Genomic DNA, 26077 nt, shown 5'->3' on the forward strand with positions numbered 1-26077 from the left:
AGTGAATGAAATGGAGACTAATTAAGTTCTAAAATGAGAGTAAATTGATGCCAAATGCAGTAAGAATTCAGAGAAAAGAGAAATCTTTATGGACTATATTGCATTACTAGAAAAAGTAGGACTTGAACTAGGCCTGGAATAATGGATGAGATTCTATTGACTGGTGAGAAGATAATGAACAGTTCTAAATATAAGAAATTGCTGAAACCGGGGGTCTTATGTGTCTTTTATTCTAAACTTTCTCCCCAACTTGTTAATTTGGCAGCAGGAAAAAAAAAAATGAATGAGGAGGCCACAAATGCCATAAGCCTGAGGAATCATAGATAAATGAAGGAATTGAAGGGATTTAAGAACAAGGAGTCTGTGGATAGAATTTGGCAGTTCCAGGAACTTGAGTTGAAGAGAAATGTACATGTTTATTCTTACTAAACTCCCACTGAAACGTAACATTTTCTTAGTTATAAATCTAGGCAACAAACCACAGTCGCATTAGCAGTAACTGTGACTATTGTCAACAGAAATCACAGACTTTTTCATGTATTTATTGCAGTCTCAAGGTATTACTTATCTCCTTTGTAATATATTAGTATTAGGCCCACTGCTGTTCTTGTTATTCAATGGTTAATAAAAATGTGCAGATAGATGGTTATATAAAAAATGAATTTATGGCCAAGAACGGTGGCTCACACCTGTAATCCCAGCACTTTGGGAGGCTGAGGCAGCCAGATCACGAGGTCATGAGTTTGGGACCAACCAGGCCAATATGGTGAAACCTCATCTCTACTAAAAATACAAAAATTAGCTGGACATGGTGGCCCACGCCTGTAGTCCCAGCTACTCGGGAGGCTGAGGCAGAAGAATCGCTTGAACCCAGGAGGCGGAGGTTGCAGTTAGCCGAGATCGCACCACTGCACTCCAGCCTGGGAGACAGAGTGACTCTCTGTCTCAAAAAAAAAAAAAATGAAAGAAAAAAGAATTTATTATTTGATAACATTTCAGTGAAGTTTATTTCCTTTGTAGTTTAGTGTATTTTATTTTATACATTTAAAATCATTATTCTGAAAAAATGACCTCATCATAGTGCTTCTATTTATGGACCTGGGAATATATTAGTTTTTTGATAACCACATCCATGGTTGACTCATATTGAGTTTACAATCAACTACACCCCACCCTTTCTTTAATGGACCCGGGGTCTCACTGTGTTGCACAGGCTGGTCTCAAACTCCTGGACTCAAGTGATCCATCTGCCACAGCCTCCCAAAGTGCTGGGATTACAGGCATGAGCCACTGAGCCCAGCCCCTAAAACCCTCTTTTCATGTGTGCTGCTTTAGTCTATGTTTATTTCTGAATATAGGCAAATAGCATTACTATCAAACTAGTAGCTGGAACTGGCAAACATCATGAAATTCTTAGAGCAGTACTTTATAAAATTTCTACCTACCTAAATATAGACCTGAATATTAACCATCTGAGGTGGTATCTTGCCAGATATTTTCTATATGCAGATATGCCTGCCGAAGAAAAATTATATTTCTTTTTAAAACAGTGGTGCTTTCTGGTTTGCTTTGCATAATGAGGAGAAAAGGGCTATTCTGGTGATTATTGCTGTGTGTTAAACCACACCAAAACATAGTTATGGAAAACACTCATTACATTCAAGGCTTTTGTGGGTCAGGAACTTGTGTAGGGAACAGCAGGCATGCTCATTGGATGCACTATTCCATAGTACCTAGATACTCAGTCGGAAAATTTTGATGGCTAACGTTTGGAATCAACTAGAAGTGTCTTCTCTGACCTATGTAATGGTTGATGCTGACCGTCCACTAGGACCTTAACTGGAGCTGTCTTCTGGAGCACCTGTGTGTAGCCTTTGCATGTGGCCTGGACTTCCTCACAGCATGGTGATCGCTTCTTACATGATGGTCAAACTACTCAGATGGCAGCTTAGGCTCCAAAAGCTAGTGTCATAGTAAACAAGATGCATTGCCTTTTATGACTCATCTCAAAACTGACAAAGCTATCACATCTGCTATACTTTATGGATTAGAACAATAACAAGTTCACTCAGATTGAAGGGGAGAAAAATTAAGCCCTGACACTTAATGGTGGAGGAGCAAGGTCACAGTGTACAAGAGCATATGGAATGGGTGATGCTGTATAGTGTATTTGGAAAATACAGTCTGGGCACAGTGGCTCACACCTGTAATCCTAGTACTTTGGGAGAGCAAGGTGGGAGGATCACTTGAGCCCAGGAGTTTGAGACCAGCCTGGGCAACATAGTGGGACCTCATCTCTACACATAATTTAAAAATTAGCCAGGTGTGGTGGTTTGTGCCTCTGGTCCCAGCTACTCTGAGAGGCTGAGGGGAGAATCTCCTGAGCCCAAGAGATTGAGACTGCAGTGAGGCATAATTGCACCACTGCACCACTCCAGCGTGGGTGACAGAGCAAGAACCTGAAAAAGAAAAGAAAAAAGAAAAGAAATGAAAGGAAGAGGAGGGGAGGGGAAGGGAAGGGAGAAAGAGGGAGGGAGGGAGGAAGAAAAGAAAAGAAAAGGAAAAAGAAGAAAAGAAAGAAAATACAATGTGTACCTGTAAATAGGCCTAAAACTGTGGTAGTTTAAAGTATTTGGATCCATGGCCTACAGTGGCATTTTGTGGAATAGTTATAGATGAAACATCATTTGTCTTAATAGCTGACATTTGAAGTTGAGGTTTATAATTATGTTTTTATCATTCTAATAATGAAATTTCTCATTTTATTATGGTTGGAGGAAGAGTCTGTGGTCTTTTCCAAACTTGAAGATTTGATTTTTTCCAAAACTTGTAGTTTTGTGTTTATCAGTAGATCTGAAAGCCACAAGTATTAACTGATACATACAATAATGACAGAAGAAAAAAATGTTCTATGTTTTCTTCACTAAAAGTTTTTATGTGAAAAAGAAACATAGGGTGAATTGTATGGTATATGAATTATATCTCATTAAACCGATTTTTAAAAGGAACCATAAACAAATACTGACTTTTAGATAATGATATGCATGCTGAAGTGGTTAGGGGTAAAGTATACTGATGTCTGCAACTTTCTTTGAAATTCGTCACAAATTAGAGACTGGTGAATGTGGATAGATCTTTAGAGAGGTGAAAAAGCAAGTGTAGAGAACGGTTCCTTGTACAACCTAAGTGATCTGTAAATGCATATTCTCTTATATCTGAAATTTTTCACAATAAAATATTGGGAACAATCATAATGAGACACCACTACATAATCACTGGAGTGGCCTTTTGTAAAAGAGCTTTGTTTTTTTTCAAGTGTTTTTTGTATTAAAAGTTCTGACATAGTTTTGATGAAGTGAAGTTATATTGACTACTGCATCTTCTATTTTTATTCAAGCAGAAGGGAAGAGTTAGGCACAGATTCTCACCACAGTTCTGTGCCTGCAGAAACCTTTAAGATAAATAATTGTAATTAACACAGCCTTGGCACTGGAAAAATGAAAACTCAGAACTTAATGTGTAAACAATATGATCTCCATTTCAAATGCTGTTTGTTCTCCTAAAATCTTACACCTCTTTTTTCTTTCTAGGCAATTACTTTTTTTTTACTTTCCTTTGACCTCAGCAATATGTTCCCTGTTTACATTATTCATGGAATCATGAAGGGTCACTATTGTCTGCCCAATCCCAAGATAGTTTGGCACTTTTTCAAATTGTTTTGCTTGAATTGTACTGAAGTGGGAACCTGCTGATGCAGGCATGCACTTCAGCACCCTTGTACTATAGTAAGGCCAAAAAAAAAAAAAAAATAGATTACAGGAATTAAAGTCTCTTTCATTTGCTTAGCAAAGGAGTAGTTGGTAAGGCATAGTAAAACTTTACAACTTTTTAAGTTTTCTGGTAGAATTTCAACTCACTGAAACTTACACCTTAACTGAGAGGAGTACTAAGTAATCAATTGAGGTTATTCCAACCAAACATTTAAAATACCCTTCATAAATATCCACCAGTGAGTGCTACTAAGTGTGACATACTGTGCAAAATCCTTGCTCTTAAGAAACATGAATAACATAGCTAGGAAGAAAAGTTGGAGAGGACACCAGGGCACGAGCAGATTCACGCTGCAAGATAAAGCAAAAAGAAGATACGTGCCAAGTACCAGATGGAATGAAATCATGTTCCCTTTGCTCTCTTGCCCAGCCTAAGAAGACAGGCCAGGGGAGTTTGTGATCATGGTACAGAAATGGAGGCTATTGCTCAATTTGCTCACTCTACCCTATCAGTTAAAATTGCTATTCAAAATGTGCCTTACTCCCTATTTTGTATGTAGAGTCTTGGATTCTTATTTGAAACTTGGCAGCTTTGGAAGCTGTCTTATATTTTGTTCTGCTTTAAGACTTTCACTGCCAAGTACATATTCAGGCTTTGTTTGCCAGTTTTGTTGATTGTGTGGTTGAATGCCATCCCTGGAAAGATTACTTTTGAGCTAGTATGAAGTCAATGAGCTGCCTTCAGCATTCATGAGGAGGTTCTGAAGTTTCTGTTTCAAGGCTTTTGACATGTCAGCGTGTGTAAATCTAGTCTGATGCCAAGATGCCTTATGCCAATAGGTCCCTTTTGATTTGGGTATGCATGATTTTCCTTGTGGATATTAACCTGTTGCCATTAAAAGAAACAGAAAATTATAAGCTCATGGACTATAACATAGGTTCTAGCCACAAATATCATTAGTACTGTATCACAACCCTGATTTTGGTTTGTTAGAATTTTTAACTGTCTTGGCTTTTTTTTTTTAATATGTTTTCTAAAACTGTGTATCCAACTCCTGATTTTTCATTCAACCCATGATGATGCTTCCTGACTGCTCAGCTGGAATCTGGATTTGCCTTCTTTCATTCAGCACACTTCTGAAGCAGTGGCAGGTCTTGTGGGGAATTTGGGGGGTAGCAGATTCAAATTTGGCAGGACCCTGGGGGCATTAATCAATTGGAAAATATAAATGAGCAAATCATTTCTCAGATAAAATGGTTCAATTAAAAATGATATAGAACTGAAAAAAACAAAACGTTACCAAACTAAAATTGTGTACAATTCATAGGTTCCACAATATGTTTATTTTGTTTTTATGTGCTTTTCAGGCTTAATCTTGCCATCTTTATAATTTAAATAATTGGCAATAACTTATAACCTGTTGTAATGATAATGAGTTCACCTTTACTACTGCCTCCCTGACTGATGCTGTGACCCTCTCCATTGCCTTCCTCACTTTTACTGTGTACCCACAGCAACCTAATATACAGCCCTGTGGCCAGCAGCTTCCACAATATTTCTTGTGGAAAATATTGATATATTGAGTAAAAAATTGTAACTTAATGGTAATGTATATCATATTAAACATACATAATATTTCAAATATTAAATAATTGCAGTGTTCCTCAGATAAAAACACGTCTATCCAATCTGGCCCTTGGAAGTAAGAGAAAACTTCCCACAGAAAACTCTTAATGTATTATTTTTGTTGTCATTTTCTGTTTTCAATGTTTATTCTTTTGTCCAAAACACAAATGATTAAGACTTGAGAATTCAGGAAGAAGGAGGCAGTATTTGATTTCCACTATGTGGAATAAAGAGAATGGTAATCTTAGAAATATTGAGCTAGTATGAGTTTTTAAAATTGGTTATACATTTTAAAATTTATATATGATGTTTACAATTGACATTGTCTATATTCAGATAGTTTAATAATCAATCATCTGTGATTTCTTAGTGAAAATGCCTAGTAAAAGTTGTAAAACCCTTCTGTGGAAGAAAGTAAGCCTTGCAGACAGAATGACTACATAATTTGCAGGGCCCAGTGAAAATGAAAATGTGGGTCATATGATTCAAAAAACCAGAAAACTTGCCATTAAAAATACTAAAATATGAACCTTTTCCCTTTCTCCCAAGGTGTCTCTTTCTCTCTCTCTCTCTCTCTCTTTCTCTTTCTCTGTCTTTCTCTCTCTCTTTCCCTCTCTCTCCCTCTCTCTACCTGTATTGCTGTATTTGCTAATTAAGGTCGTGCTCCTTCAGGCACAGGGATACTCAGCACAGACTTCACAGGACACTGTGGGTCTCACCCCACAACTTGGGACACAAGCCGCCCATTAGGTATCAGGTTTTTGCTCTTGCCAGCCACTGAGCTGATGGGCTGTGGTCACCAGAGGTGGGGAAGTCGAGCCAGGCATCACCCTCCCACAGGCCCACTGCCCCAGCCCTCTCTGGATGACTTTTGTAGCCTCCATGCTATAACGTGGTAGGTACCTGGATGGGAGGCGGCAAGAAGCTTACCCCTGCCCAGTCACCCACCAAACGTCCTGAGGCACTGCCAGTTTAAGGCAGGACAACTGCCTCCAAGTCCCGTCTCAAGATGCCAAGGGTCAACCCTAACCCTTTTTACACCCTCATCCGGGCCATGAACGAGGCAGAAAGTGATAGCAGTCACTAGTCACTAAGGAAGGAGAAAGGAGACTGGGAGTCCTGTAAGGGCTGAAGTCCCAGGGTATGGCAGAGTGGGTGTGGACTATCCATCCTAGAGGCCAGGGGACAGGAACTGCATAGTAGCCAACACCCCGCAACACCCACTCCCCCGGGTCCACACGTACTTCATTGTCCCCACAAACTTCACTTACAAAACATAAATTCAATAATGAAATCATTAGGAATTTCACGACAGCAAACACAGAACATTAAACCCCAAACACAGGAGCCTTTGAGGCACAGGGTTTTCTGTGTGATGCCAAAGAAACAGGGCCCACCTGCTGGATAGACCCAGTCTACCTAAAATAAAATAATGGCTAACATGTATTATGCCAGACATTGTTCTAAGCACTTTACATGTATTAAGTCATTAATCCTCAAAGACCTTAATGGATATGCTATCATTATCCCCATTTTACAGCTGAAGTAACTGATACCCAAGATCACTCTGTGGTAAAGGGCACATGGAGGATTCAAACCCTGACAATCTGCCTCCAAAAGATTCTTATAGGAGATCTGAAAAAGGAGCAAATTACTTATTTATGCACTGAAAAAGCAGATCACATTTATAAACACTGTGCAGTGTTTGAGGCTTTGTCTTAAAGCAAATTTCTAGAAGATAAAATCCTAATTGGTTGCAGGTACCTTGAGTAAATAGGCTGTTTCCTTCATCTAGTTAGAACACCAAATGCAAGTATAAAATAAATAGGGTTGTCTATGTCAAAGGCCTGGAGATATTAAATATAAAACAAAGGGGATTTGTGGATACTCCAAGAATTGCGACATTTTAAAACTTTCTAGAGATGGCTACGCTAACCCTCACCTCTACCCCCACATTGCCCAGCCCAAGGTTATGTAGCTAATTAATGACAGAACTGGACTTCACATCAGTTTGTCCTGGTTAAGGAAGTGGAAAGGAAGTTACCAGGCCCCTCTTATATTGTTAGTGCATGCTTAGACCCCTCGAGAAGACTGGACTGGGAAGAGAAAGGATGTGGGAAAAAAAGGGAGTGTCAACCAACATCTTACTGCTGGCTTTATTTTCTTCTTGTCTCCCTGATCAAAGGTGATTTCATGTTTCTTTATATAAAAACTAACATTGACTGCAAATAGTTGTAATTATAAAATCACTGTTTTAATTGAAACTGCTGTTATAAAATATTGACTAGTTATAATGGAGGCATTGCTAGACCAATTTGTCTAAAGCTATGTCTCCAAAATAGAAGAATTTAAAGATAATAGGCAGTGTAATTCCTTGACACCAGTGCCTTCAAATCACCAACATGATAGATCCTAATAACTCTCATTAACTTTATTTGCGGATTTTGCAAGTGACCAGGCCAGAGGCCATGACTTACTTCTTCCACAGTCTTTCTTTCACTCCAGAGTATAGGATGCCACCATACAAAAGCATGAAATAAGAGCCATGGCCAACATCTTTTACCAGTTTATTGAGGCATCTCAACTCAGGAAGCATACACATTAAACAGTTTGATTTGTTGTTATTGTGGCTTTCAAGTGTGCTTTGTAAAATCTTTTCCTGTCCCTTACATATATCTTTGTGTTATTCTGCAGCTTTAGGGTCACTTGTTTACTAAAATTCACTGTTACATCTTTAAATTTTTAACCTCAAATGTAGTTTAGAATCTCCTCTCCTTTTTTCCCAATGCAGACTTCAGTGAGGATCCTCACTATTTGAGATATTGAAGGAATTAGCAGAATCTGGTTCAAAGATTATGGTTCTCCCTCCTCTTTGCAAGAGTTCCTCCAATTTGTTGGGCCAGGGAAAAAAGAGTGGGAAGAGGCATATGTTTCTTTACACAGCTGGCCACTCAAGAGTCTTCTGTTCATTATGACTGCTTCTCTAACTACCTCTGAGGCAGGAATCCAAATGCTGGTGTTTTCACAGGCTAGATGTTTGAGCTTTTCAGAGGCCCTGTGAGGCATCCACATCATACTTTCTGAAGTCAGGGTACAGCAGTTGTTCCATCTCCTCTCCTGCTCACAGTGGTATGCCTCTCCAGCCTCTTGCTGATGGATTCCCCTTGCCAGGCAGGTCATCATCTTGGGTAGAACACCAGCAAGCTGACTCAAGTGCAACTCACCCTGCTTGTCCCACAGGAATTTCCTACATCCTTGCCCGGCCAGACCATGGTCATGCAGGCTGCTCCACCACCACCCCTTCTCTCTGCCCTGCCATTTCTCTCTAGTTCTCCCTGCCTTGCTTCACAGGAACAGGGACAGATAAGCACATTCTCTGCCTAGACTGATGTTCACTGGGGGATGGAGTGCCAGTCTTTTCATCTTGCAGGCATGGCCAGTCTTTGAGTTTGTCTCTTGGAGCCCCACCCATCACTTTTGAAACCAGCTTCACAGAATAGAATCTTTTCACCACAAGCACTGTATTTCCCACAAAGACAAGTTACCTCATAACTCTTGCCATTCCTTCCTGAAACTTATTAAGTTGGAGCCTTGGCTGTGGTAGAGGGTATACCTCTTCCACCCTTAGGGAGTATCTGGGTCCAATTGCTGAAGCCTCACTTTGGGCATTACTTAGTCCCTATTTTTGCCAGGGATGGGTCCATCCTGTAAGCAACTGCACCCCATGCCGTTATACTTATATGCTGATAGAAGGAGTAATTTTTGATGCAGAGTCAAGTTCTTAAGAAATTCTTGACACACAGTAAAAAAAAATTTTTTAATGTCAGTTTCCTTACCTTTTCAGAAAAGGCTAAGATTCTAAGAATGCTTAACAAAGGAGGGTGATATATCAGAGAGACTTTGGCAAAATCAATAGGATTGAGGGAAGATCTCAGTTAGAGGAGAATGTAAACAGAGATTGAGATCTGGAAAATTGAGGAACAGATTTGGGGAAAGTGAGTAAGCTTTCTTCTCATGGAAATACAGGATATAAGATCAGAAAAGCAGGCTGGGAACATCAGATCAAGGGGTTATCAAAGACAGAATTGAAGACTATAAACATGAGTACACTAGAAAGGCTTTTCAGTAGAGTGACCTGAGGGAAATGGAAATTTGGGGAAGTTCACTGTTAGACAAGGTACAGAAGAGGGTGGAGGAAAGGAGACCAGGGAACTGGTATTATAGTAATTTTAAAAGGAAGAAATAAAGGGGGCAGGATACAGGGGAACACATGAAAAGGGAGACTGTAAGCAATATTGGGATCATTTGTGATTTTTGGTAACTAATCTTACAGGAGAGGATATGCCAGCATGTTCCAAATGCACGCTGCGTAACGCTAATTCTATCAGATGCTACAAATCAACAAAAAAATTATCTGGTCAAATATGCTGAGGAAACTCAGCATAATATGGTCTCTACTTAAAATTGTAAAGTAACATAGAAATCCTAATGAAGGGGCAGGTGGCCACAAAAAAAAAAAGGAATCCTAATGGAAAAAAAAATACCACATTACCTTGTTTAGCCCAGCATTTTTAACAATTATTTGATTATAGAACCTTCTTTTATGTAAGTCCTATCATACAGAACCAGTGTTCCAAAAAACACACTTTGGGAACCACTGGATCATATTATACAGTATGAATTGATTGATGTGTTGGTTTGCATGTTAATATTATGTTTTTCTTTAATAAACAATAAACAGAAACATAGTTTATAATGAACTCTGTTTCTGAGTAGGAAACAGTTCTTGAACTGCCTAAGCTTGAGCTATATCTTTTAACACTTGGCCTTGTCTCATTTTCAAAATGAAATATATTTTTATAATAAAAGGCCAAAATAAGTGGCTCAAATTTCATAATTTTATAGTAATCTCTGGTAATGTGGCCTTAAGAAACGTCACTATCTATGGACAGTATCAGTGTCCTCAGCTTTGGGCTCAAAAGAAAAAGAACTTTATTTTTACAGTTTTTTTTTTAACTTTAAAGTGAACATATGTAGAGTTTTTGTTTGGGAGACTAACAAGAGGAAAGCTGTGTCTCATTTGTTGTATTGTTTCACATGATAACTGCTAACTAAAAATGTGATTATGAAAGGAGAGTAGATATTAATTATTTTTTATACATAAAAAATTTGAGATCTTGATTTATTGGCTCAGACCAGTTACTTTATTGGCGAAGGAGGACTTGGGAGAATCAGGTCTCATGTTCTTTCTAATATAGCACTTCTCCTTAAAGAATAGAAGATAAGGTTACCATTTCTATTGAATGTCAAAAGGACATTTCCTTTGTTTGTAAATTATTCCAAACTGTTAAGAGGCCTAGCCACAGAAGCTACTGTGTTCACTTACTCTTGGACATGATTGCCTCCCTTCTGCTCATTTATTAATGTCAGTGAACATAGTAAATGTATCAATCTTGTCATTATACTTTTCACTGTATCCACTAAAGAATATCAAACACTAGTAAGCTCTGATGGTGAAGGCAGGAAATATGCCCATTATCTATTATTATTGATTCACATAACTGCTTGAATAATGAAGAATTATTGAATAATGAAGAAACTGAGACTCAGAAAGGTAGTAACTTAACACAGGCATAGGAGAGGTTGATTACAGAAAGAGCATGTATCTTCAGCTTCTTTGTAGCACAAACACTGCATAGCATCAAGCATTCAGAATAGATACTCTAAGTACACATCTGTTGAATAGCAGATTTTTTGGCAGAGATGCTAAGTAGTGTCTTATGCATAGATCTACAAGTATGTTTTTCAATTTAAAGAGGCTCATCTATCTCAGAAATAAAGTGCCTGTTACTTTACATCAAGCATGAAATATTGCCATTATATTATTTCCCAAAAAAGCATATAAACAAACCTTATAAGAGAAATAACCTCCAGCAATAGATGATAAAGATGATTATAGGTTTCAAAAGCTATTTGCTTTATATCATTAATAAGGATATGCTAGGTTGAAGAAGAATACATAATCTATTGAAGAGTTGTTACCTCAGAGGATGGAACTAGGGAATTAAAAATAGGAACGGCATTTTTAGTTTTTCTTTTATACATATATTATTTTACATTATATTAATCTATTATAAGCATATATTACTGTTATGATTTTTTCAAAGTTCATAAAAATGTCCTTTAAAGAATAAAAGCATAGAATTAACTTGGTAGACATTTATGTTTTTGTCAAAAAATTAAGTATTTCAAGTATATAGATACTATTAGAAAGCTTCTGTGTACCTAGTACCCTAATTGTGACAAACATTAATGTTTTAGGGAAGTACAATTTTTAAAAAGTAAATACCCCAAACTTGCCCAGCTAACCAATAGTAAGTGTGAGTTCTTAGGCTTTCCTGCCTGGATCTGTATATATATACAAAGTAGCATATGCTGCAAAAGCTCTAAGTCTTTGCAGCAGTGCTCTGCTGAAAAACAATTATAACCATTGGTTGCTGGGCAATGGACAACACAGCAAACCCAGCTCCCTTCACTTCAACGTTTATTTATCTGGATTAATGATGTAGATCATCATAAACAAACAAGATATTTGTTATATAAATAGGATGGCTAATGCATTTCAGGAAATTTTAAGATTTTCCTTAGTGTTCATGTGTACTTTCAGTGCTTTTAACCTTGAAAGAGATATATATTGTTTGGAAACCAAAATTAAAGTTAGGTTGAAAGGGTACAGTATGATCTCCTTACCTCATGATAAATTACACCATGAATCTTAGGAAGGCATATTGAGCTTTCTATTTGAATGGTTTCATAATAGATAGAAAGAAAATATAGAATAAATTCATTTATATTAAAGCACAGAATAGTCTTATTAGCTAGAGGAGAAAATGTCAACATATTCCTGGCTCTCATTCTCTTCCAGACTTCAAAGAAAAATCAAATCCAAAAGAAATGTTTTAAACTAGTAAAACAGAATGTTGTAATTGCAGCTCATTTTAAAATGCGCTTGGTCATTTATAAGGGCTAAGAAAGTTATACATGCAGTATATTTCAAAATGTTTTATGAGGTAGGATGTCTACTGTAAGTTATAATGGCTGTACTAAACCATAATAACTATCAGTACCACTGCTCTATGGTCTCTGAACAGATTGTTTCCGCAATTAGTATCTATGTACTAACTTAGCAATAAAAATATATATGGGCCCATTTCCTCAGGCTCTACCTCATGGGGATGATACAAAAATAAAATGAAATAATAGGCAAATAATCATTTTGGGAATTAAATATAAAATGTCACTAGTGGCATAATGTGTAATAAAAATAATAATAGATACCAATACTAGAAATTAGACTTCATATCTCAAAAAAATTTTTTGTTGTTATACACTTCTAACCCCGTTTTGTTTGGCTATCATGGTAATCTGTATTTGTGGGAGAGCTTTGGGTCTTTCTATATGCATAACTGCTTCAGCTGTTTAATGAATTAACCCATTTACTACTATACTCCAAAAACTGATTGCCATCCTTATACACCCAGCCATTTTCATCAAACAACCAGTTGGCTTATTAATTATAAAATTGGTTATGAGTATGAGTGTGTGACACAGCTTGAATGAAAGCTTTTTCCGAAAATGCTTGTTATCTTCTAGCTTGACTACATATAATTCAGCCACATTGACTATAGCACTATTAGTTTGGCTGAGACTTATCCTTCTTCATATAGTTTAATGGCTATTACTCAGTGAGATTGTGTTATTAAGGAAGCCAACTTAAGAAAAGTCTAGTAGTGACATCTGCAAGATTGTATAATAGGAATCCCCAGACATTCTTTCCTTTTCCGGAAATACCAATTCAGCAACAAAACATGGACCATTTCCCTTTGTGAGAAATCCAGAAACCAGTTAAGAGACTCCTGCACCCCAAGCAAGTACAAAATTAGCCACTGTAAGCCAACAGGAAAACTCATTGCACCCTCTCACCATTGTCCTTGCATACTCCCAGTCAATCAGGAGGTGTTTTAGTCCATTTGTGCTACTATAACAAAATGCCACAGATCTGGGTAATTTATAAACTAAATAGAGATTTATCTCTCACAATCCTGGTGGCTGGGAATTCCAAGATCAAGGCACCAACAGGTTCAGTGTCTGGTGAAGGCCTGTCTAGGTATCCTCACATGGTGGAAGGAACAGAAGAGCAAGAACACACTCCCTTCAACCTCAAGTTCCATTCATAAAGGCAAGCCCTCATGACTTAATCACCTCCCAAAGGCCACACCTCTTAATATTGTTGTATTGGGGATTACGTTTTAACATGAATTTTGGAGAGAATATCATCATGCAGAAGGAAACTCTCAGCTCCAAGCTTCTCCATGGACAGAGAAGACTGGACCATAAACATCCAACATTCTGACTTCTGAGGGGAGCTGCCTAAGGGACTGGCTTCTGTGTCGTCTCTCTCAGAGCACTGACATGGCCTGGCATATTCTAGATGTGTGAGGGCTCTGAGAGCAGGAGCTTGGCAATGTGCTACTGCTCCAGAAACTGCAGTATAGCAGACACCGGAAAATACAAGTTGGTTAGCTCTACCTCAAGGGGAAAGAGAAGAATGGAGCATGTGTTCAACATTCTAGCATTTTAGGGGGCTGCCCAAGGGACTGAATTCCTTCTAGCCTGACACAGGACACTTACAGGACCCAGCATATTCTAGATTCCTGGGGGTCACTGAAAACGAAAAAGAGCTGGGTGATGTCCTGCTGCTTTAGAGGACCTTCAGTATATCAGAGGAATCAGAGGGAGCAAGAGATTACAAGCCCCTGGGAAAAAAAAAAAAAAAGAAACCAGCAAATCTAAGTAAAAATGTAAACACACAAGTTTAGAGAAGACACAACCAGAGAAAAAGCTTGAAAGACTCCCAGAACCTCTAACCAGGCTGATTGGCGAAAGTCTTTCTCTGTACAAAGCCAGTCTGAAAAAACTGAGAGAGGTGGTTACTTTGTTAAATATATGGATACTGACACAAAGTTATAAGGAATATGAAGAAAGAGGGAAATAGCCCAATCAAAGGAGCAAAATAAATTTCCAGAAACAAACCTTAAAAAACAGGTATGTGAATTACTTGACAAAGAATTCAACGTAACCATCATAAATATGTTAATCAAACTCAGAGAAACTGTGTGTGAACAAAATGAGTATTTCAACAAAGAAATAGAAAATATAAAAGAACCAAACAAATTTTGGAACTGAAGAGTACAATAACTAAACTTTTAAAAATTCTTTAGAAGGTTCGAAGGAAGAATCAACAAACTTGAAGACAGATCATTTGAAATTATCCAGTCAGAGAGCAAAAAAAAAGAATACAGAAAGCCTAGGGGACTTATGGGACACCATTAAGCATTTTGTGTTATGTGTGTGTGTGTGTGTGTGTGTGTGTGTGTGGTCTGTGAGGAAGAGAGAGAAAAGGAGGCAGAAAGCTTATTTAAAGAAATAATGGAAACAGCTCCCCAAATCTGGGGCTAAAAATGGATATCCAAATTCAAGAAGCCCAATGGATCCCAAGTAAGATGAATCCAAAGAAGTCAACACTAGGACACATTATAATCAAACTGTCAGAAATAAAAGACAAAATTTTGAAACAACAAAACAAAAAAGTGAATCATCACAAACAAGGGAAACTCCATGAGACTATCAGTGAATTTCGTAGCAGAAACTTTGGAGGCAATATGAGAATGGGATAATATATTCAAAGTGCTGAATGAAAAAAAAAAAAATGCCAACAAAGAATAGTATCTCTGGCAAAACTATTCTTCAAAAATGGAGCAATAAAGACTCTCCCAGTTATTCAAAAGCTGTGGGAGTTCATCACCACTAGACCTGGCATCCAAGAAAGGCTAAAGGGAGTACTTCAAGTTGAAATGAAAAGACACGAAACAGTAACACAAAAGTATACAGGAAAGTATAAAACTTGTTGATAAAGGTAAATATATAGACAAATACAGAATACCATAACACTGTAATAGTAGTATATAAATCACTTTTAATTCTATAGAATTTAAATGATAAAAGTATAGTATCTATAACTATAAAAATATGCAATGGATACACAGTGTAACAAGATCTACTTTGTGACATAAATAATGTAAAGTGGGTGGGGGGAGTAATAGCATAGTTTTTGTATGCACTTGAAGTTATCAGCTTGAAATATATTGTTATAACTGTAAAATGTTTTGTGTTAGCCCCATGGTAACCACAAAGAAAATACCTTTAGAAGATACAAAAGAAAATGATAAAGGAATCAAAGCATGTCACTAAAAAAAAAAAAAATGAAAATGAAACAAAACACAAAGGAAAACTGCAAGAGAGGATAAGGCAGAAAACAGCAAAATGGCAATAGTAACTTCCTCTCTATTCAAAATTACTTTAAATGTAAATAGATTAAACTGCCTAAGCAAAAGACACAGAGTGGCTGAATGAGTTTTAAAAATAAGATCCAACTATATGCTGTCTACAAGAGATTCACTTAGATTTAAGGGGACACATAAGCTGAAAGAAGAGGGATGGAAAAAGATATTTCATGCAAATGGAAACAAAAATAGAGTAGGAGTAGCCATACTTACATCAGACAAAATATACTTTTTGTCAAAAACTGACACAAGAGACAAAGAAGGCATTATGTAATTATAAGAGGGATAATTCACCAGGAAGATATAATAATTGTAAATTGTTATATAAATGTACCCAACATCAGAGCACCCAAATAGATGAAGCAAACAGTGACAGAACTGAAGGGAGAAATATGCAGCAAGACAATAATAGTAGGAGATTTCATATCCCACTTTAAATGATAGAACACACAGAAGCTTGGTAAGGAGACAGAGGACTTGAACAACACTACAGACCAAATACATCTAACAGACATACAAAACACCGTACCCAATAGCTGCAGAATATACATTCTTCTCATGCACACATAGGACATTCTTCAGAATAAATCACAAGTTAGGTCACAAAGTAAGTCTTAACAAATTTACGAAGATTAAAATGGGCACAGTGGCTCATGCCTATAATCCCAGCACTTTGGGAGGCTGAGACAGGTAGATCACTCGAGGTCAGGAGTTCAAGACTACCCTGGCCAACATGCTGAAACCACGTCTCTACTAAAAATACAAAAAACTAGCCAGGAGTGGTGGCATACACCTGTAATCCCAGCCACTCGGGAGGCTGAGGTGAGAGAATCGCTGAAACCTGGGAGGCGGAGGTTCCAGTGAGCCAAGATCACGCCACTGCCCTCCTGCCTGGGCAACAGAGCGAGACTCCATCTCAAAAAAAGAAAAGAAAAGAAATAAAAGAGGAGACATTACAACTGACTGTACAGAAGTAAAAAGCATTAAAAGAGACTACTGTGAACAATTATAAGTCAACAAATTGGATCATGTAGAAAACAATGGATAAATTCCTAGAAGTATATAGCCTACCAAGACTATGACTGATAAATAATGAAGAATTTTAAAACCTAAACAGAAATATAATTAATAAGGATATTGAAGCAGTAATTAAAAACCTTCCAACAAAGAAAATCTCAGGGCCTGATGGCTTCACTGGTGAATTCTACCAAACGTTTAAAAAAGAATTAATGTCAGTTCTTCTCAAACTCTTCCAAAAATTTGAAGAGGAGGAAACACATCTGGATTCATTTTATGAGGCCAGCATTACTCTGATAGCAAAGCCAGATTAAAAACACCAAAGAAAATAAAACTATAGGCCACTATCTCTGATGAAGATAGATGCAAAAATCTTCAACAAAAAATCTAGCAAGTCAAATTCAACAACACAATAAAAGAATCATATATCATGACTAAATGGAATTTATCCCTGGGATGCAAGGATTGCTCAACATAAGAACATTATTCAATTTGATACATCACATTAACAGATTGAGGAATGAAAAAGCACATGATCATCTTAATATATGCCCCCCAAAAAAGTATTTGACAAAGGTCAGTACACTTTCATGATAAAAACAGAACCTAGGAATGAAAAGAAATTATAGCAACATAATAAAGACCGTATATGAAAAGCCCACAGCTAACATACTATATGGTGAAAAACTGAAAACTTTTCCTCTAAGATCAGGAACAAGGCAGGGATGCCCATTCTTGCCATTTCTTTTGAATGTAGTACCAGAAGCCCTAGCCAGAACAACTAGGCAATAGAAATTAAAGACATCCATATCAGAAAGGAAGAAGCAAAATGCTCCCTGTTTAAGTTGACATCTTATATGTTGAAAACCCTAAAGATTCCATTTAAAAAAACTGTTAGAACTAATAAATGAATTCAGCAAAGTTGCTGGATTGAAAAGACAACATGGAAAACTTAGTTGCATTTCTGTACACTAGCACTAAACAGTCAAAAGGAAAATTAAGAAAACAATTTCATTTCCAAGGCATAACCATGAATAAAATACTTAGGAAAAAACCAAGAAGGCAAAAGACTTGTACACTGAAAACTATAAACACTGCTACAAGAAATTAGAGCAGACATTAATAAATGGAAAGAAATACTGTGTTCATAGATTGGAAGACTTAATATTGTTAAAATGTTCATAGTACCCAAAACAATCTACACATTCAATGCAATCCCTGTGGGAATCCCAGTGGTATTTTTTACAAAAATAGAAAAATCTAAAATTCATATGGAATCACAAAGGACCTAAACTAGCCAATACAATCATGAGAAAGAAGAACAAAGCTGGAGTCTTCACATGTCCTGATTTTGAAACATATTACAAAGCTACAGTAATCAAAACAGTATACTACTGGCATAAAGACATACATATAGACCAATACAAAAGAATACACAGCCCAGAAATAAATGCACAACTATATGGTCAACTGATTTTTGACAAAGGTGCCAAGAATACACAACGAGGAAACGATAGTCTTTTCAACAAATGGGGTTGGGAAAACTGGATATCTACTGGCAAAAAAAAAAAAAAAATGAAATTGGATCCTTATCTTACACCATATACAAAAATAAACTCAAAATGGATTAAAGACTTAACCATGAGACCTGAAACTGTTTAAAACTCCCAGAAGAAAACGTAAGAGAAAAGCTGTATGACGTTGATCTTGGATATGACATGAAAAGCACAGGTAACAAAAGCAAAAGTAAACAAGTAGGACTATTAAAAAATAAAAGCTTCTGCACCATAAAGGAAGTAATTAAGGTGGCCTGCAGACTGGGAGAAAGTACTTGCAAATCTGTAAGTCATATATCTGATAAGGGATTAACATCTGAAATATTTAGAGAACTCCTATAACTGAATAGCAACAAACAGATAACCCAATTCAAAAATGGTCAAAGAGGCCGGGCGCGGTGGCTCACGCCTGTAATCCCAGCACTTTGGGAGGCCGGGACGGGCGGATCACGAGGTCAGGAGATCGAGACCATCCTGGCTAACACAGTGAAACCCCGTCTCTAGTAAAAAAATACAAAAAACTAGCCGGGCGAGGTGGCGGGCGCCTGTAGTCCCAGCTACTCGGGAGGCTGAGGCAGGAGAATGGCGTAAACCCGGGAGGCGGAGCTTGCAGTGAGCTGAGATCCGGCCACTGCACTCCAGCCTGGGCGACAGAGCGAGACTCCGTCTCAAAAAAAAAAAAAAAAAAGAAAAATTATTTAAAAAAAAGAAAAAACAAAAACAAAAACAAAAATGGTCAAAGGACTTGAGTAGACATTTCTTCAAAGAAGACATACAAGTGGCCAAAACGTTTATGAAAAACTCAGAATCACAATAATCAAGGAAGAGATGCAAATCAAAATCACAATAAGATTACCTCATACCTGGAAAATAAGTGTCGACAAGGATTGTAACTCTTGTGCATTATTGATGGAAATGTAAAATGTATAGCCACTGTGGAAAACAGTATAGAGGTTCCTCAAAAAATTAAATAGAATTTACATATGATGCAGCAATTCCACTTCTGGCTATTTATGCAAAAGAATTGAAACTGGGATCTTGAAGAGATATTTTACACTGCCATGTTCATAGCAGCATTATCCACAAGAGCCAAGAGGTGAGAGGAACCTGAATGTTCATCAACAGATAAACGTGGTATATATGTACAATGGAATATTATCCAGCCCTAATAAAGAAGGAAATCCAGCCAGGCACGGTGGCTGAAGCCTGTAATTCCAGCACTTTGGGAGGCCAAGACGGGAAGATTGCTTGAGCCTGGAGTTCGAGATCATTCTGGCCAACACAGCAAAACCCCATCTCTACAAAAAAAAAAAAAAAATTAATAATTAGCCAGGCATGACAATGCATGCCTGTAGTCCCAACTACTCAGGAGGCTGAGGTGGAAAGATTGCTTGGGCCAGGTGTTCAAGGCTGCAGTGAGCTGTGATTACACCACTGTACTCCAGCCTGGGGAACAGAGTGAGATCCTGTCTCAAAAAAATAAATGAATAAATAAAAATAAAAAAACAAAAAAGCCAGGTGTAGTGACCCACGCCTATAATCCCAGCACTTTGGGAAGCTGAGGCAGGTGGATTGCCTGAGGCTACGAGTTCAAAACAAGCCTGGGCAACATGGCAAAACCCCATCTCTACAAAAAATACAAAAGTTTGCCGGGCATGGTGGAATGTGCCTGTAGTCTCAGCTCCTGGGAGGCAGAGGTGGGAGGATTGCTTGAACCTGAGCCTGGGAGGTCAAGGTCGCAGTGAGTGGAGATCGTGCTACTGTACTAGCCTGGGCAACAGAGTGAGGAGAAGAAAAAAAAAAAAGGAAATTCTAACATATGCTTCAGCATGGATGAATCTTGAGGACATTATGCTAAATGAAATAAGCCAGTCACAGAAAGGCAAATATTGCATGATTCTACATATATGAGTATCTAAAATAGTCAAACTAATGAAAGCAGAAAATAAAATAGTAGTAACCAGAAACTGGAAGGAGGAAAAAATGAGGAGTTGCTATTCAATGATTATAAAGTACAGCATTGTACCTGTAGTTCACAATACTATGCTGCACACCTTAAAAAGTCATAAAGAGTGTAGATCTCATGTTATGTGTTTTTTACCACAATTTTTTTAAAAGATAAATCTAGCTATTTTGATCTCATACACCAGCATTCTCATGACAAATGGGGAATATTAGGATGAGACAGATTTGTATTGAAAAAGACAAAACCAATAAAAGTGTAGTGACACAATTAAAATTCTCTAAGACTAAACATTTCTGGAAAGTATACATGAGTATAATACATTGAAATGCAGCTTTTACTAAGTCTGCTTATATGTTCATTTTCAAAGTGTGAGATTGATATTTATTATGGATGTCAGAGGAATTGTTTTCTTCACTGTGGGTCTGTGTTGTATAGCACTTTTTATTTGTGATTTGTTCTCTCTTAGGGCTACTTCAAGTATGATTTTTGTAGACATGCTATGGAATTTGTTTCCTTGACATGTACAATAAGTTCAGAATACTTCTTTCAGTCTTTTTTGTTGGTGTGTAAGATTATTAATAGTGAAAAACTTTAAAGTAGAATCTAGTACTCTTTATAGTTCAGACTTTTATTTTGGTAATAATGATTAATTTAGAGAATCTCATGTTAAGATTCATGCTATATTGCCATTATTTTAAAAGTGTGAAATGCATGAGTTTTAAAAGACCAAGTTTAAAATACCAATAATTAGTGATATTCATATACCATATGTTTACCTACAAATATCTTAGGTTATGTTTATTACACACTAAAGCTCCTCTCGAGCACAAAGCAAGCACACGCTTGTCAGACCACAAGCAAATCCATAATTTTTCCACAATTGGTGTCAACCTTTCCATTTATTTATTAAGTACAGAACATATTTACCTATTTACCAGAATATTTACTTATAGAGTCCCCATTTCCTTAAGTATTACTGCCACCACTCCAATTCTGAAAATGAAAATCAAGAAATTTTTTTCTCTCTAAACTCATAGACATGCTTTGCTCTGAAGCTTCAAATCAGCAAACACGGTTGCCAAGAGAATCTTTAAGAAAGCTAGTTTTATACTCAGAGGTTATACAGTTGAAAAAACTATATAGCAATCATTTTAAAATTTGTACTGAATTATCTGGTTTTGCTGTCAGGCCTAGAGTTCATCAGATAATTTCCAGAGCTGTAATTCATTTTCACTTATGAGACCTTAGACTGGTACAGGGAAAAGGGTTTTTTTCTCCTCTCAAGTTTTTCCAGTAATGCTTCCATGTACCATTAAACTGCTGGCACATTTTAGTCCCAGAGGATAGATTTTGTTTGGCATCCTAAGGAATTTTGATATATTTAAGAAGGTGAGAAGTACACATTGGCATCATTTAAACAACATAAGTCTACACCCAATTGGCTTTTACATGCCAAAGATGTGAAATGTGCCAACTGTTTAATAGTACACAATAACTGTTCAACTACATAAGTTGATTTCAGTGAAACAGTTTGATGTGTGTTTTATCCTGAATCATTTAGATACAATTAAGTCTATGGTGCCTTCATAATAGAGGCAGGCTGTTCCTAACTTTTGCATAAGCAGATATTAATATTATTGAAATGTTAGTCATAGTTGAATTGAGTAGAATATAAGAGTATTGCTTTAGTTTAAGGTGCCTTTTCAGCAACTTCAGTAGTTTCTATACTGCCAGCAAATGTGAAATAGGAAAACAGAATTTGAAATTGACTATCTTTATTTCTTTTAATAAAACAAATTTGTACTTTTAGTGAGTTGGGGAAGCATATGATAGATTTTCTTTTATTTTCAGACTTTTAAATATATATGCTATTCATTTTAACCAGACTGTGTGTGTGTGTGTGTGTGTGTATGTGTGTGTCAGTCACTGACTGTGCAAGCCCTAATTGGAAAAATGAGCATGGAGAGAGAAAGATAAAAATGGTATAACCTTCTCTTTCTAAGGAACTTACAATCAAATAGGGGAAGACATGGAAAGAGAGAGAATACAAGTACTAACTCTAATGCAAAGCAGACAGTCCTTGTGTTTTAACTTTTGGAAAACAAAAGTTAATATGACATTAGAGAGTATGAGAACTGGGGGCAAGTGAAGGCTATGTTAGGAAGGGAAGGGTGATGTGAGGGCTCCATATAATTAGCTTAAAAGAACTTAAAGGATGATCCCTATCTTAGAGGAAGCAAAGGAATAGAAGTAGACTATAGAACCATAAAGTGTGGAGAAGGGAAGGTGGAGGGGAAGAGGTTTAAGTTATATAAAAGAAGGTAAATTTCCCTCTGTTACCAAATTAGGGGAAAAGGACTAGATGGAATTTTATAAAATGTGTAGAATACATTTGAGATACTCACAATATATTAGTTTCATAGCCTATATAAATTTCACTTTGGGTAACCTGTGGTCACCCAAAAGAGATAGGCAGTCATCCTTCAGACAGCCAAAACTGAGATACATTGAAAAGGCCAATGTGTCTACCACTCTGGAGAGACATGACATCAGTAGTAATCATCATGGTCAGAGAAAAGCAGCAGTGGTTTTCAATATGACTCCAAATAAAATGTCACAAGGACAAAGCCTCTGTACTTGGCTGCTTCTCTTTGTAGTGTGCTCTGTAGTGTGTGGCAACAGAGATTCAATTATTTAACAAATGATTAATGATTTTTGCAAGCAACCTAGGAGCCAGGTAGTAGAAAGTAAAATTGGAAGATAAGTTAGTGTCAAGTCATGAAAGCCTTTTTAGTGTTTAGTGCCAAACAACTTTTCTAAAAGACAAAGCATATTAGAGCTGAAAAACTATTACTTAAAATTATGTTTGGACTATATCCAAAAAAGAGCTCTTGTAAGAATATGCAAAACAGAATATTTTACAATTGTAGATTACAGTTCCTTTTAGAGATAAGCAGCTGAAGATAATTTTAGAACATCCTCCAGTTGTTTCCTTTTTCTGCAATGAGCAGATTCGTAGTTATGTTCCCTCACAGTAGTGGTTAATGTTATTAAGTCTTTCTCTTATACATCTAAATAGGTTGCTCTAACAGCACAGTAAACCAAGATCTCTTTTTTTTTTTTTTTTTTTTTTGAGAAGGAATCTCATTCTGTCGCCCAAACTGGAGTGCAGTGATATGACCTCAGCTCACTGCAACCTCCACCTCTCAGGTTCATGCTATTTTCCTGCCTCAGCCTCCCGAGTAGCTGGGACTACAGGCTCCTGCCACCACGCCCAGCTAATCTTTGTAGTTTTCGTAGAGACGGGGTTTCACCATGTTGACCAGGCTGGTCTTGAACTCCTGACCTCAGGGGATCTGCCCACCTCAGCCTCCCAAAGTGCTGGAATTACAGGCGTGAGCCACCACACCTGGTCATAAACCAAGATCTTATAGCATAGATTTCTAGTTGATATTTACTTTAATGAACACTAAACTGTGACTATTATTGGTGTCTTTTTTCCCTATATATCCGACTGTCTCTTCTACCTTCGGTGAGCTTATATTATAATAAGACAGAAAAGGCTAGTAGATATGAAACAAAATTGTGCAGAGGCCAGGTGCAGTGGCTCACACCTATAACCACAGCACTTTGGGAGGCCGAGGTGGGAGGATCACTTGAGACCAGGAGTTCAAGACCAGCCATTCAAGACTAGCCTGGTGAACATAGCAAGACCCCATCTGTGCCAAGTAAAGTAAAATTTTGCAGAATAGTCTGTGATTATAGCTCAGCAAGTTAAGGTATTTAGGTCTAGAATAAGGACAGTGCTAGGATGTGGCCAAACTTTGAAGTATGATATAATTAAGTTCATTAGTATAAGGCTACTAAAAGAGGAAGATCTTCCTGATAAAGAAAAGCATAAGTAAAAGCAGGGAGATATGAATGTCGGTTGCATACTTAGAAACAGTATAGAATCTGGCCTGAGAGAAGAAAGTTTGTATTGGGGAAAATAACTGAGATAAGGATGACTTATGGAATGCCTTGAAAGCCATGGAGGATATAGAGAAACACTGTAGGTTCTGGGTGGTATGCTAAAAAACAGCATTTAGTAAACACTACTGTAGAAGAAATGTACAGGACATATTCATGGAGGCAGAGAAGAGTCAGGGATGCGGTTATCTTAAGTGTGAGTTTATGAAAGCATCAGAAAACTCTAGTAAAAGTGGGGAAGGAAAGAGATGCGTAAAAGTCCCTTTCAACAGATAAGAAAATTTGAACACAGATTAGTTATAGAGAGTAAGAAAAAACTGATTAAAGATGCAGCTGTTACATATGGCCCTATACAGTCACATTGACTTTTCTAAGTGGTATTTCCCCCAGCAACTTGGAACCTAAGTCTTTTACACATATTCATACAACTGTTACTCCAAATTACTTCCTCAGTCAGTGATTTCTAATTCTAACCCATGATCTTTAAAACATAGATTTTTTAACTTCTATGTATTCTATATTATTGGAATTTAAAGGCTTTTCCTTGTATTTAAACTAGGTCTCTGTGGAGTGTAGGTAAAAAGAAGGGAATTGTGGGAGAAAAGGAGCAGGGAGAAATACTAAAAAAAAAAATAAATAAATACATAAATATAACCACATAATAATTCCTGTAACTAGAAAATAAAACTAAATAGATGCATTTCTTGAACATGCTCAGAGCCATTTAAGCAGCTTTATTCCCTGTCAGCATCTCGGAACCTTTATGACTTTTATGATGTTGATGGAAGTACTTCCTGGAAGCATATGGTTTGCTTGGTAGTTATTCTTCCAACTTCGTTGCTGGCAGAATATCACCCCAAAGAAGAGAATACAGATTGGTGATGATCAGCCTCAGTGCGGGTAGCATAGCTCTGAAGCGTTGTGGTGAGGTTTTTTCTAGACTCTGGAGAAACTTCTTGAGGTTTTTCAGAACACCGAAGCCTTTAGGAAAAGTAACTACTTTCTTTTTAGTACATGGTTAACTCATTCACAGTAAAAACCATCTCTCTTCCCTGTCATAGTGGTCTTTCCCTCAGGCTGCCTGGGATGCAGTCAAAGGTTTTCGGAGTCCTTGATTGTCTTGCCTGAAGGTACAATGTGACCTAGATGGATGTGACATGTTGTCCTTGTCCTGTTGCTTGGTTCACTTCCACAAAGGTTTTCTTCCATAAAAAGTGTTGTGTTTTTAATTGTTTTTGTTTTTATTTTACATGTTCTGCTGTCTACCCAATTCCTCAGAGCCCTGAAAGAGTAAGAAATGTGTAATTTCTGATTTCTCCTTCCAGCCAGAATATCTTCCTGATAGCATGTTTCTTACAGGGCTCTTTTAAAGGTCTTCTGTGGTGAAATTCAGGCTTTTGTCATTATTTCCTGTAATCTCCCTAACTGTTCAGCTCCATGTCCAGACTTAGTTCACTGTATTCTATTCATGATTCACCTTTCCATTCTCCAGCCTATAGGCAGACATGCATTTAAATGAAATGTACAGAAGGAGCATTCCTTTTATTAACCTCCACAGATGAGAATTCTTCAGGCTCCAGTATTTAATACCTCAGTTTCAGTATCATCTTTGCATATAGATTATACAATGTTAAAGTCTGAAAGAACCTAGGATATCACCAAGTCCTAAACTTATTTCATTTGCGAGAGGATTAAGTCCTAGAGAATTACATAAAATACACATTCTAAACCCTCCCTCAACTCAAATTAATATGTGCGTTTTTAATGAT

At 37.2% G+C, this 26077-nt stretch overlaps 1 protein-coding gene across 2 annotated transcripts in view; it reads left to right on the top strand.

The window, feature by feature from the left end:
- Positions 1-26077, top strand: part of ELP4 (elongator acetyltransferase complex subunit 4) — a 257266-nt gene that overhangs the window by 198574 nt on the left and 32615 nt on the right. The window lies entirely within an intron of this gene.

This window comes from Papio anubis, chromosome 12 (assembly GCF_008728515.1).
Source record: "Papio anubis isolate 15944 chromosome 12, Panubis1.0, whole genome shotgun sequence".
In the NCBI taxonomy this organism is placed as follows: domain Eukaryota; kingdom Metazoa; phylum Chordata; class Mammalia; order Primates; family Cercopithecidae; genus Papio; species Papio anubis.